The sequence below is a fragment of the Gossypium arboreum genome, chromosome 6, assembly GCF_025698485.1.
Source record: "Gossypium arboreum isolate Shixiya-1 chromosome 6, ASM2569848v2, whole genome shotgun sequence".
Taxonomy (NCBI): domain Eukaryota; kingdom Viridiplantae; phylum Streptophyta; class Magnoliopsida; order Malvales; family Malvaceae; genus Gossypium; species Gossypium arboreum.
Genome location: NC_069075.1, coordinates 69,554,197 through 69,568,225, shown reverse-complemented (window position 1 = coordinate 69,568,225; position 14,029 = coordinate 69,554,197). Strand labels below are relative to the sequence as shown.

Below are 14,029 nucleotides of genomic sequence, written 5' to 3'. Positions count from 1 at the left end.
AGGGTTGATGTTTAAGTAATGTAAGTATAGGTATATTCGCTTGTAATTTTATAAATGTGATATGAGTGTTAAGCTCGAATGATGTTTAAGTACTAATGTATTTGGATGGATGTGCTTATGAGTATGACTAGAAAATATATTGTATATATGCGTATGGTGTTTGATAGTTAACCAATAAGTCATATGTACCTCAACCTTATAATATACATGTGTTATATTAAATCGTCTATTTGAATTGGGATTAAATGAATTCAATTGTTCTTAAACAAGCTCAAGAGCTTAAAGGATCGAAGTTGGATAAGGGGAAAGAAAAAAAAGTAATTGAATAGCCGTTGAAGACGTTCGACAACATCCGAGGTAAGTCACTAAGCATGTATTTGGTATTGATTTAAATAGACATAATGTCTATGTAATTATGCCAAGGAATGATAAATTTATATACATGTATGTATGTGGTGATGAAAGTATTGAATGAAAAGAAAAGAGGTGTGATGTATTGAGTTGTTGATTTCGCACTAAGTGTGCGAGAAGTAAATGTGTACGGTGATTTAGATTGGCACCGAGTGTGCGAGCTTGAAATGTATGGCACTAAGTGTGCGAGTTTGGACTATATGGCACTATGTGTGCGGGCTTAAATCACATGGCACTAAGTGTGCGTGATAGAGTATTAAGCACTATGTGTGCAAACTCTATATATATATTTCCGATTGAATATTTATACGGAAGGGTGACTTTATCGAGTTGAGTACGGACAGCGGAAAAAGTAAGTACCTTGAGTTCATGGCTAATAGATGCTATGTTCATGCTTGGGGTTGAGTTGGTAAGTTTTAAATCTATGTGATGATTTCAATTGCATTCCGTAAATAAAGTATCGTGGAATAGATGAAAGTTCATTTGATTGCATGATTATTGCGAAATGAGATGATGTATGGAAATGCCTCTATTATTCTATTGAACAAGATATAAAATGTCATTGGGTGAATTGGCATGAGAATGAACCGAAAGGTCCGAGGAACCATGGTATATTTTTGATATGGATGGAGTACCTAGCCTCGTACATTATTTCATGTTGTGATAATTTTATTGATGGATGATTGTCGAATGCTTAGGACTTCTTGAGTTGTAAACTCACTCGTGTTTTCTTGTCACCCATTTTAGGTCTTTTGGACTCAGATCATTTGCGTGCTTTCGGAACCGTCATTGAAGTCATGACACCGCTAGAAATCTTTTGGTATTGTCTTCCTAGTTGAACTAGGAGAACATTAGGCATGTATAGGCTATTTTGTTTTGTTGAATTTTGGGTTGTAAACTTTAAGCCATGCGAAAATGGCCTATGTGGTCGGTTGAGCGTGATTCTAAAACCTATAGTCACAAGTCTTAGAAACCTTAATTTTGATAAGGTGGCCATAGTTTGTATTATGTATGATGAATTATAGTTGGCCATGGAAGAACTATGAAATAGTCATTGTTTGCTTTAGTAACAGATGCTGCCAGCAGCAGTGAGGTGAGATTGAAAAATCACTAAAAATAGTAGAAGTAGAATTAAATACTGAATAAATTATGAAATTAAACCTTGATGAATCTACTTTCATATGGAAGAAACGAAACGGTCATATGAGTCGGATTTTAAGAGATATTCAGGTTTTCACGTAACAGGGTCAGAACGGTTTCTGGATCCCCTGCTCCGACTTTGAAAATTTACCATAAATTATTCAGAAACAATTAGAAGTCATGGATTATATTCATAGATTCCCCTTTGAGTCTAGTTTCATTAGAAACAAATGGCATGAGCATTGGAGCTCTGTACGAGATGATATCCAGGTCGTAATGCGCAAAGGTCAGTGTAGTCGAACTCTGCAACAGGGGTGACTTTAACTAATAAAATGTACTAATTTACTCGACCAAAAATTCTATAAAAAAATTTGTAGATGGGATTATGAGTCTAGTTTCAGGGAAAATTTACGGAACTGATTTTCGAGTTCTGTAACTCGAGATATGATTTTTAAGGTGACAGTGATGCGGTTAGCTAGCCTGCCTGGAACAGAAATTAAATATTTCCGAGAGAGAAATAAGGGAAGTAAAGCCCGGTAACACCATGTGGTCAAATCCGGTGACAGTCACGGGTTTGGGGTGTTACACCGAGTCTGATAGCTGAAGGACCAAAATCTATAAAACAGAGAATCAAAGAAACGGAGTAAGCATTTAATGCTTAGTAAGTTTGAGTCATAAATTTAGGCACAACCAAAGTATAGCATTTATGTAGCTAAACAGATAATTTCACATGCACAAATTCTCAATATCATACTTACTTCACATTACCAACCCTTATATTCATACACAAAGATCAACTTAGCCAAAGGCCGGTAGCTCATTTATCAACTGAGCGAATACTTATTTGTAAGGGCTCAACTAATTCAAAGCACATACAAAACATACCTCATTGTTGGGATTTCACAAGCGTATTAACGAAATTTTTACAGCAAGTTCATTCATTCCCGAATCACGTACCTTCGAGTTTAACCGGATATAGCTACTCGTTCAAATGCCTTGGGACATATCCGGTTATAGTAACTCGCACAAATGCCTTGAGACTTAACCCGGATTTAGTAACTCGCACAAATGCCTTCTGGACTTAACCCGGATTTAGTAACTCGCACAAATGCCTTGAGATCTTAGTCCGGATATAGTCACTTAGCACAAAGCCTTGGGACTTAGCCGGACATCATTCAATAACCATGCACATTTATCAATAAATCATGGCACATTCAGTATTTCATTTTCATTAGCAAAACTCAAACACAAGGCACTTTTCACACTTGCAATTTCGGCTCAATAGCCACACACAAAAGCATGATTTTAATTTTCTTAAAACATGATCTAATCAAAGCATAATCTAAGTTCTATTACTCAAGAACTTACCTCGGATGTTGTCGAACAGCTTCAACGGCTATTCGATCACTTTTCCTTTCCCTTATCCAACTGTGGTCCTCTAAGCTCTTGAGCTAATTCAAACAAATTTAACTTATTAAAGTCTCATTTTGCTAGCTTATGGCGAATATGAAAAGGAGTTTGATAGGTCATATGGCCACCTTTTAGCTCAAATACACAATGATCATACGCATTTTAATCACATCAAGCAATTTAATACAATTCATTCGAACATCAAAAGAGAAGCTCAAGGTATTAGCCCATATATACATTAGACATTAAAGTCCCATATGTACGAAATCACGAATCGAATTCAACATATTTGCTAATATTCCGCTTAGCGAATTTTCTAAGTCAAGCTAAAGCCATCAATAGGCTACCTATGGCGAACATACACATCAACTCATATACTCATTCATGTGGCGAACATACACATCAACTCATATACTCATTCATGTGGCCGAACATACATGTCTATGTTGGGGCCGATTGCAAAACTTAATACATTCTACAAGTATGGTCACTTGTATTGACTAAACACCATTTTGTTTCAAGTTCAAAACTTGGCTAATACACACATATACACTAGTAAATCAAACAATAGCATTTGCACTTCACCTTACTACCATTTCTCATCCAATAACGTGAACAACAACATATTTCTCTTCTACTTCCTACCATGGCCGAATGCATCACAACACCATACCATTTCGATTTTGGTCATGGTTAAACAAAGAACTTAATGTCTCACTCAAAACAAAAAAATGCTAAAAAGAAGATTTAAGAGTCATCAATCCACCTTCACATGCATCATTTCAAAGCTTCATTTTTAGCATGTAAATGATATCAACACCAAGCAAGAATGATGCATCCATGGCCGAGTGTCATTTCCACCACCTAGCAAGATTTAGACCATGGGCTAGGTAGAACTCAAGCTACCAACTAAAACATGCATGCATCTCATGGACAACATCAAACATACCTTAGTCTAGCAAATCACCATAGCCGATTGTTTCAAGCTCCTTCCCTTCCTTTCTTTCCTCTATTCGGCCAAGGATGAACCAAAGGACACAACTTGTTTTCTTTCTTCCTTAGAATTTTCAGCCAAAAGAAGTGAAAATGATGGACACTTTTTTTCTTCTTATTTCCCTCAACTCACGGCAATGGGGGGACACTCACACCATTCTTTTTTTCTTCCATTTCTTTATTACCCATACTCCTTATTTTATTTTTCCTAACATACACCATTGTCACAACATGTTTTATGACATGTTTTGCCCATCATCCTTTGTCATGGCGGCCACTAGCAAATAAAAAGGGGAAATTGACATGCAAGTCCACCCTTTGATTACATGCACTAATAGATCCTTATAGATTTACCTATTACATTTCAAAAGTGTCACACATAAGTCCTATCGACTAATTTCACATGCAATTTACTAAATCGAAGCTTAAAACTTTCACGCATTCATAATCACATATTTTAGACAATAGATATCATATTCAAATAATTTGGTGACTCAGTTTAGCGGTCCCGAAACCGCTTTCCGACTAGGGTCACTTTAGGGCTGTCACACTAACCTACTGCATATCCATTGGTATTACTGCCAGAACTTGATAGAATTCTTAATTTTTTTCATGTATTATGTTACGACATTATCGATCAGATTTGTCACATGTTATTTCTCTGATAGATACTGAAATTCAGTCTAACATGACTTATAATGAGGAACCAATAAAAAATTTTCCACTTGAAGTGAAAGAACTGAGAAATAAAAAGGTAGCTTTAGTAAAAGTTTTCTGGCAATGACATGATATAAAAGAAGCTACCTGGGAACCGGAGGAAATTATGAGAATGTAATATCTAAACCTCATTACTGGTAAGATTTTCGAGGACGAAAATTCTTTAAGGGGGAGAGTTGTACAAGCCCTTTTCATTGAAATTAGAGTAGTGGTTTCGGGACCAAAAATTTGATTCTAGAAGGGAAATTTACTTTAATATTATTTTATGATCTACAGTACAATAATAATGTTCTATGAAAATTTTGTAAAGAAATTTTACTAATTATATGTTTTATTTGATAAAGGACCAAATTGCACAAAGTGCAAAAGTTTGAGTTCTAACAGGTAAAGGGATTAAATAGCTATGGAATTCAAAATTTGAGGTCCTTATATGGCAAATAAACCATTAAAAATGCTTAGTGGTTAAGAATGATGATTCATCCATGAAAAATTAATTAAAGAAAATGATGAAATTGGAAAGTCAAATTTTAAAAGATGATAAATGATAAAATAGATAAAAATATCATCATTTTTATCATCATCTTTCCCAAATCAAACATGAAAACCCTAGATAAGAGAAAGTGAGCTCAACCAAGCTATTTTGGCTTAATTGGGTAAGTATTCAAGTCACATTTTTAGTAATTTTCATGCTTTCGAGATCGTAATAGCTTAATTTAGCTATCTCGGAGACTAATTTGTAAAGTTATCAAAGTACTAGGGTTTTTCCATGGATGTGTATGATGAAATTTTGAAATTTATGGTAGAAAATGAAAGGTTGTTGATAGATAAACAACTTTTGTAAAGTGAATTTTGATGAAATTATGATTTTGGGACTAAATTGTAAAGTTGTAAAATTCATGGAAAATTTTAAATTTTTATGAAATACATGACTGTAAATGTTATATAAAAAAACATGGCTAGGCATGGAACAAGGATTAAATTGCATGAATTTCATTTTTCGAGCCTAGGGACGAAATCGTCATTAATTAACAGTTTAGGGGCAAAATGGTAATTTTGCCTAGGATGTGAATTGGACTGAATTGAGTATAAATTTTATTAAATTGATGTTAAATTATCGTATAGATTCAGAAAGACCAAATTTAGAGTTGGAATGAGGAAAAGAGAAAGTGTCGGATTAGTAGATTTTATGTAAATGAACATTTGTCGAGATAAATTTGTGTAACTAAATTGTGTACATTCATATGTATGAATTAAATGTTATATATGTGAATGTTGAATTGTGTGATTGTTATGTTTAAGAAATTAATCATAAATCTGAAAAAGCCCGATAAATGTTAAATCCCGTTTGAATAATTAAATTTGATGGATACAGGATTTCTTGAATAGGTTATAGTCCTGCATATGTTGCAAACACACCATAGCTCTTACGAGCATCCTGATATTGTTTCTCTCGAGCTTCTCGATACATGGTTCTTGTGAGCATCCCGATCGGTATTGATCCTACATGTGTTACGGACATACCACAGCTCTTTGTGAGCGTCCTGTTATATGATTGGTAGTGATCCTGCATGTGTTGCAGACATACCGTTGCTCTTTATGAGCGTCCTGCTATATGGCTCTTCGGAGCTTCCCGATATTGCTCGCTTGAATTTTACAATATATGGCTATCCGGAGCTCCCTTTAAATGGCTCTTTGTGAGCTTCTCGATAGGTCCTTAGTAAGCTTTCTGATTAGATGTTCTTTGTGAACTTCCTGGTTATTGCTCTTATGAGCTTCCCATTATCTAGCCCAGATATGCTTCCCGTTTCATGGCGCACATGGGTTTCTTATTATATGGCTCGAGAGAGAATCTCCTAATTATGTGATTTAAAGGGTACTCCTGAATATGAATTGACAGATTCTAATTTTGTACACTTCGAGTGTATGTTCTATGTATCCATCGAAGTTTTCAGTGATTCAATAGGCAAAATTGTAACAACCCATTTTTAGATGAATCAGAATAGTGATTTCAGGACAACAGATCTGAGGTCGAAGTAAATATTTTATTATTATTTTATTGTCTACAGCATGATAGTATGATTGTGTGAAAATTTCATTAAGAAATTTTATCATTTGAATGCTCAATTTGATAAAAAGGACTAAATCGCGTAAAGTGTAAAACTTGAGTTCTATTAGCTAAAGGTATCTAATAGTTATAGACTTTAATGTGGAGGTCCTTATGTAGTAATTAGACCATTTATAAAGTTAGTGGACATTCTTGGACATGTATTAGATGATTTAAATGTTTTATAACTAAGGTTAAAATAGTAAATTAGTATTAAAGTAAATTAAATTAAAGAAAAACAAGGTATCATCTTGTTTCTTCTTACCTATCACCGAAATTAGACTTAGAAAAGCCATGGAAATAGCTTGAAACATTTGGCCATATTTCATCCTTGTATGTAAGTTCATTTTTGTTCCATTTTTAATGATTTCTATGTTTTTGAGATCGTTGCAGCTTAATCTAGCTAGCCCAGGGACTAATTTGCAAAACTGTTAAAGGTTTAAGGTTTTTCCATTGATGAATGAGCATTCTCTTTGATGTCTAATAGTAGAAAATGCATGCTTGTTGTTAGATAAACAACATTTGTTAAGTGATTTTTAGCAAAATGTCCAAATAGGGATTAAATTGTGAAATGTGTAAAATTCATGTTTAATTTGTAAAATAAATGAAAAATGTAGGCTGCTAGAGACCTAATTGAAATTCCCCTAGCATGGGTTTAGGTTACATGGCTGTGTGTCCCCTAGCATGGGTTTAGGTTACATGAGCATGTGTCCCTTGTATTTTGTAAAAAATTTCTAAGTTTTCCAAAAATTTCATAAGTTATTGGTTTAGTCTCGAATCACCCCGAATGCATGATTAGAGCCTCGTAGGCTCGTATTAGGGACAATGTGATTGCTTATGAATTATATTTGTATGGAAATGGAAAATGTATGTTTAATTGTGAATAAGTTCGGTAATGGTTCGTAACTCTATTTCAACATTGAATACGGGTGAAGAGTGTTATATTTATTGGTATTATAGCTACGGTTTAGTCTAGCGTATGTGAGAGTCTAGCTATACATGCCATATATAACTTGTGATAGTGTGATATCTCCTAACAGTTTTAAATTGTGTTTTCATATAGTAAATGGATCCTAATCGAGCTATAGCTGATGATGTTGAGAGTAATGCGCCAGCCTCCATTCATGGAGTAGCGCAATCCAAATTGAGACTCGTATCAGATGGTCACGGAAGAGAGGCCAAAGAAGCCTTCTTCTACATGATGAACGAGTGGTTTATGAAGTTTGTTCGAACAAATCTGGCTACTCAGCAACCTTCACCCCCACCTAATCCCCAAATGATTCTCGTAGTTCCTCAAGGTTTGGAACCTCTACGATTGAATAAGCTGCCAGTTCATAAAATTAGAAAATACGGGGCTGAAGAGTTTAGAGCTACTGTTGACGACAATCTTGAGAGAGCTAAGTTTTGGCTTGAGAATATGATTAGAGTATTTGATGAACTCTCATGCACACCAGCTGAATGTGTAAAATGTGTTGTTTCACTTCTGAGAGATATTGCATATCAATGATGGAATACTTTAGTATCTGTGGTACCGAGAGAACGGGTCCCTAGGAATTCTTTCAAGCTAAGTTAAAAAGAAATATATCAGTCAATAGTTTATCAACCAAAAGAGCAAAGAGTTTCTAGAGGTAAAACAGGGTCGAATGTCTGTGACTAAGTATGAAAGAGAGTTTGTGAGACTCATAAATATGCTCGGGAATGTGTTTCAACTGAGGCAATTATGTGTAAATGATTTGAAGATGGATTGAACGAAGATATCAGATTGTTAGTTTGGATTCTAGAGTTGAAACAATTTATGGTGCTAGTTGACCGAGCTTGCAAAGCTGAGGAACTTGGCAAAGAAAAGAGAAAAGCTGGTTTTGAGGCTAGGGATTTTAGAAAGAGATCGATTAGTAAACCATATCAATCCTTGTCAAATAAATCACGAGATTAATATACTCGTTCGAATGCTTCAGTGGGGTATCCAAATAGAGATCGTGGAAAGTAATACTCAAGTCCTAAAGCTCAAGCTACATCAGTGTCAGTAGTGTGAGAAACAATAAACCCGAATGTCAACAGTGTAGATGACAAACCGTAATTTATACATATTTTTATCCCATTCTTAGCACATTTACGGATGATTTCTCCTTAGACTTGGTGAATTTGATGCTACTAATCCTTTAATTTCATGTTCTATACTTAGTTGAGCATAGAAGAGTAAAAAGAGCGAGAAACAGGCCAAAAACGGAGAAAATGGACTCACATGGGAAAACAACACGGCCTGGACTTCCTCACACAGGCGTGTAACACGGCCGTGTCAGTTTGGCAGGATCGAAGCACAACTTACATGGGTGGATCACACGCTCGTGCCCATTTAACAACCTTAACCACGGCCTTAAGTAATCGCACACGGGGGTGTCCCTGCCAAACCCAAGTTTAGTCCAATTCGGAAAAGGCCAATTTTGAGGGCTCTTAGGCATTCCAAAGACTATTTAAACACTTGAGGAGGCACTTAGGAAGGGGACGCAGAGTAGGAAGCAAGGAATTACTCAAGGAAAGCTAATTGATCCATCTCAAGAGCCAGATTCATCATCAAGACTGGAAATCTCCCTTTAAGTTCCCTCAAGAGTTTTAGGTTTTCTTATGTTTTGTTATCTTTATGCTTTTGAGATGTTTTCTTTCTTAAGTGTGAACTGAACCCCTAAATACCTAAGGGGAATGAAACCTAAGATAGATCTTGTTATTATTATCTGAATTGCATGATAAATATTTGACTTGTTCTTAATTATGTGTTCTTAATTCTTGTTTTGATATTCCAAGATATTGATTCAAGTTAAGCTCTTATTCAGAGGAGGAACAGACCCTATCTAAGAGTAAATTTGTCATAATTATGCCGGATTAGGGTGAAACCTAATAAGGGAATCCATAGATCGAGTTAATGCAATTCTAGGGTGTTAATTAGAAAGAGATTTCAATTATTCAACCTAGGATTAGACGTTATCAGTCTTGAGAGAGATAATAATATAACTTAGGGATTTGTACGGATCAAGTCAAATGAATAAATCATCTGATTCAGAGTCAAATAACAAGTGAAGTCTAGGTGGATTTTTCCTTAGGTATTGTCTCAATCAATCAAATTTTCCCAAAAGTATTTTTCCAAAGTTTTCTTTCTGTGTATTCTTAGTTAGTAATTAGTTTAGACAACCAAACCTCTTAAATTTTAGGCTAGATAATAAAAAGGAAGTAAATACTACTACTCGTAGTTCCTTTGGGTTCGACAATCTGGTCTTGCTAAACTATACTACTATTCGATAGGTACACTTGCCTTAATCGTGATAATAAGTTAGTCTCAAGAACGTTTCATTTATAAATTCTTAAAACCTGTTACGAATACCACGCATCAAGTTTTTTGCGCCATTGTCGGGGAAGTAGGATATTAGGAAAACTCAATTTTTATTACTTTAGCCATTTACTTTTATTTCAATTTCAATTTTTATTTTCTTTTCTAATTCTTCATTTATTTTCTTCTGACATGTTTTTCTAGTTTATGACCAAAAGAAACCCGTCAGGACCACTACTTTTTGACGGTGAGATCAACCACACAGTTCGTAGAAATCGGAGAGAAATAAGACGAAGCCTAAGATACACAGAGGACGAGCAAGAGAACGATACTTCAACCACAACCGAGGAGATGGCTGAAAACCAAGAAAATCCGCTACCTTCTGCGATTGCTGTTGATCCAGTAAATCAGAATCCTACTCCACGCACTATGTATGATTATGCTAAACCTAATTTAATAGGAACTGAGTCAAGTATAGTTAGACCTGCTATTGCTGCAAATAATTTTGAACTAAAACCTAACACAATTCAAATGATACAATAGTTTGTTCAGTTTGATGGTTTGCAGGACGAGGATCCCAACACTCACTTGGCAAATTTCCTAGAATTTTGCGATACCTTTAAAATTAATGGCATTTCTGATGACGCCATTCGCCTTTGGTTGTTTCCCTTTTCGTTAAGGAATAAGGCTAAACAATGGTTGAACTCGCTACCACAAGGGTCAATCACTACTTGGGAACAAATGACTGAAAAGTTTTTATTAAAATACTTTCTGCCGGCTAAAACAACCAAAATACATAGTGAAATCTCTTCTTTTGTACAGATGGATCTAGAAACGCTCTACGATGCATGGGAGAGATACAAGGACCTTTTGAGAAGGTGCCCTCACCATGGGTTACCGCTTTGGCTACAGGTTCAAACGTTTCATAATGGCTTGAATCCTTGGACTCGGCAAATGATTGATGCAGCCGCTGGAGGAACTATCAATAATAACACACTTGAGGTAGCTTACGAATTTATTGAGAATATGTAACTGAATAACTATCAGTGGCAGGTTATGAGAACAAAGCCGATGAAAGCAGCTAGTGTTTTCAACCTTGACGTGGTTACTATGCTATCTAACCAAGTATAACTCTTAAATAAAAAGATTGACAGTTTGTGTGGTTCTACTCAGGTACATCCAGTGATTAGGTGCGATTTGAATAGAGGAGGAGCATGCACAGAATATCAACCCTTCAACCCTAGCATCGAGGATGAACAAGTCCAATATATGGGTAACAATAACTCTAGACCCCAAAATAACCCATATAGTAACACTTATAATGCAGGTTAGAGGAACCATCCCAATTTCTCATGGGGCGGTCAAGGAAATCAAAGGCCACAACAACCTCCATGTTTTCAGCAACCACCTCACCAGCAAGAAAAGAAGCCAAACCTTGAGGATATGCGAACCAAATTCATCTTGGTGTTAGAAACTCATTTTCATAATACTGAGACAACATTTAAAAATCAACAAGCATCAATCTAAGGACCCAAAACTTAGATTGGACAGCTCGCTAAGTTAATTTCTGAAGGACCACAAGATAGCTTGCCAAGCAACACTGAATCTAACCTAAGGGAGCAACTCAACGTGATTGCCATTCAAGATGAGGAAGGGTTAGTTGCAAAACCAAGGCTAGAAACAATGGTAAGTAAAGGTAAGAATGAGGTACGCCAAAATGACCCAAAGCTGGTGAGTACAAAATATAAACCTCGTGTGCCGTACCCCAATACGACAAGGAAAGACCGATCAGACGAACAATTTGGTAAATTCCTTAAACTTTTAAAGAAACTACATATAAACTTACCGTTTATTGAAGTCCTTTCGCAGATGCCAAATGCAGTCAAATTCTTAAAGGAGCTTTTAACAAATAAATGAAAGTTGGATGAAGTGCCGCATGTGGAATTGAATGTAGTTTGCTTAGCCATATTACAGAATAAGCTACCCAACAAATTGAAAGATACAAGGAGTTTTACGATTCCTTGTTTAATTGGTAGTTTAGATGTTCATCATACATTGGCTGACTTAGGGGCAAGCATTAATGTTATGCCATATAAATTGTTTAAACAGCTTGGTCTTGGGAAACCCAAACAAACTAGGATAAGCATTCAATTGGCTAATAAAACCATTAGATTTCCTAGGGGTATTGATGCGAGCGTGCCCAGCGAACCTCTTAAAACAAGCTCAATAATTTGGTTGTGTTATTTTTAATAAATTAAAATCTGGACAATTTAATGTGTTAGTTAAATTAGTTAATTTGCTTAGCTCATAATTATGTTTAACTTAATAATTGGGTTTTAATATGTTCCAGCCAAAATTAATATGTCTGAATTGGAACATGTTTTTAATTTGTTTTAGTACAGCCATTTAACTTGTCTTAGTTTAGGACACATTTATTTCTTGTCCAGCCGAATGTGATTTAAATTTGCTGCCAATTTAATATGTTCAAAGCTGATTAAATTTTGGTTTAAATGTGCAGCTAATTTCGACATTAAAGGAGAAAGCATGCCGAATTTAATGTGCATCATGCTTCAGACGAAATTAATGACAACTTGAGCTGAATTAATTTGCTTCATTAACTTGGTGCAGGTACATGCAATGGATGGCACATTAAAGGAGGGATTAGTCCAGTATTTTCAAAGCTCCTTTTTCGTGAACAACAAAAGAATTAAAAGCTGCTGGAGAAAAACATGCATGGATGAATTTAATGCAAGTAAACACATGCATGAATCGGCCAAAGGAGGGGGCTGAACCAACATCACTTTGCTGCTGCCTTTTCATGCATACCAATGGCCATGGGAATTAAATCCAGCAGCAGCCTTTTTCCTTTCTTCAAGATGACGCATGGGGCACTCCAACAGCCATGTTTCGTCCTTAAGAAAATTAGCTGAATAATGCTGACCAATGAAGTTTCCCAAGTTGAAATTAAGAGCTCATAATTGTTTAGCTCACCGAAGCATTACCAACAGCATGCATTCATTCAGCCAAAATTTTCCAAAAAGGCATGCCATTACCATCCCCAAGAAGGCTGATCAGTTCACATTTAATGTAAAGGTTTTTAGCTGCATGGAGACACCTAGAAACTATCCAAATTCGTCCTCAAGGCTGGAAAAACATTCTAGAATTTTTCTTAAGACGTTATGGAATTTTCAGCACATTTAAAGGCTAAATTAAGTGTCCATTTGGCTGCCAATTGTCCATTCGGCTAGCCTTAGTCTTTAGCTATAAATACTTGTTTTAGTTGTTGTAAAATGTTAGACATTTGTTAGACTTTTCACTTAATGAAACTCTATTAAACTTTCATGGAATTTGTGAGATTTCTTTCTCTCATATTTCGTTGAGGACTTCGTTGGCTTATCTAGGAAGCCTATTGGCGTCAACCCTGACCTTCACTATCCCGAACTTATCACTATCAAATAGTGTGGCGTTCACCCATATACCGAGGTTCCTACTTTGTTAAGTAGTGGGTCGAGGTTCTATCATTTTCATTTTTACATTGAAAGCGTATAAGTACTTGGGTCAATATTTCCTAATATTGGTTCTTGCTTGCTTTTAAGTTCACCATCTTCCATAACCATCATTTATTAAACTACCTTCAATCTATTTTCATTCTTTTGTTTCTTTTAAAACCGAACCTTTAATATTTATATTTCAAACCCATCTTCAAACCCTTTTTAAAAAAAGCTTCTGCATTATTTAACCTAAAAACATCTTCTTTAAAAGAGCCGAACGATACTTTTTCGTAGACGATCGGGCAAACTCGTATACGACTCGACTGACCCCGAGGCGGATCGTATCAGGTATCATTGAAGATGTTCTTGTTAAGATCGATAAATTTATATACCTAGTAGACTTTGTTGTTCTAGACATGGAAGAGGATAGTAACGTACCTTTAA

General features: G+C 35.6%; 1 non-coding gene across 1 annotated transcript; it reads right to left on the bottom strand.

Annotated features, from left to right (window-relative positions):
• Positions 1-10,886: 10,886 nt before the first annotated feature.
• On the bottom strand, positions 10,887-10,990 carry LOC128294801 (small nucleolar RNA R71). The gene has a single exon (XR_008285108.1). It is a non-coding gene; the product is annotated as a small nucleolar RNA R71 (small nucleolar RNA).
• Positions 10,991-14,029: the final 3,039 nt, after the last annotated feature.